Genomic DNA, 913 nt, shown 5'->3' with positions numbered 1-913 from the left:
AGACAAATTCACATCTCAAATAAATGTCTATTACAATAATAAAAAGGTAGAAAATAAAATGCTGCCTCTTCCATGATAGAAGTGGTCCAGTGTAGCCCACTTGCTACTATTGAGCTCAGTGATTACCCTTGGGAATGGTGGTAGATCAAGGACTCCCAGATCTTCTTCTTGAATGATCTGTCTTTACCACTGTCCTGAGTTGGCCTAGAAAGGAGCTGTTGTACCACAGCTTTTCATTTGTAGGTGGTCCTTGCTGCTGGGTATCATTCAGACTCATGTGTAAATCAGGGTCAAATCTCTTTCTCTGTCAACGGAGGGTAGTGAACGCCCCACAAGGCCATAGGTGCATTCTAAGAGAGGAATTATAGCCAAAGTGAGGTCCATTTCATTTGGGCCTCATATACACTACTTGTGCCTTAAGGACCTGCTTGGCCCCAGTGAAGGGCACACTTCTTAAATTTCATAATAGAGTACTGCTGTGCATGCCCAACTTTAGAGGTTGGTAAATCACATAACACCTAGTTGATGGCCATGTCAGATTACATGTTAACATGGTGGTCCATGGTCAAGTGTTTAGTCTCTATTAAGGCTAAAGTGGCAGGCCAAAAACTGTTTTTCCATAGCAGAGTGGCATTATACAGAGGACAGAAGAATTCTTCTTAAAATTCTAAGGGCCCAGGCTAGATTCATATGGAGCCCTGACAGCAGCTCTAAACAGGGATGCTTCCCTACTTCCCAATGACATTTTGAACAGCACTGGATTGGGTAGACCATGTGTCCCAAGTGGCAGCTTTGTACAACTGCCTGCACCTACTGCAGAGACTGCTTTTGTTCTGAGTCCCACTCAAAACTTGCAGCTTTTAGGATAACTAAGTAACACATCCAAATGAGGGTTATGTTGCCTCCAAAAGAA

Source organism: Hyaena hyaena, unplaced genomic scaffold, assembly GCF_003009895.1.
Source record: "Hyaena hyaena isolate Hyena2069 unplaced genomic scaffold, ASM300989v1 scaffold_1288, whole genome shotgun sequence".
NCBI classification, from domain to species: Eukaryota; Metazoa; Chordata; class Mammalia; order Carnivora; family Hyaenidae; genus Hyaena; species Hyaena hyaena.
Note: the sequence above shows the minus strand (reverse complement) of the source record.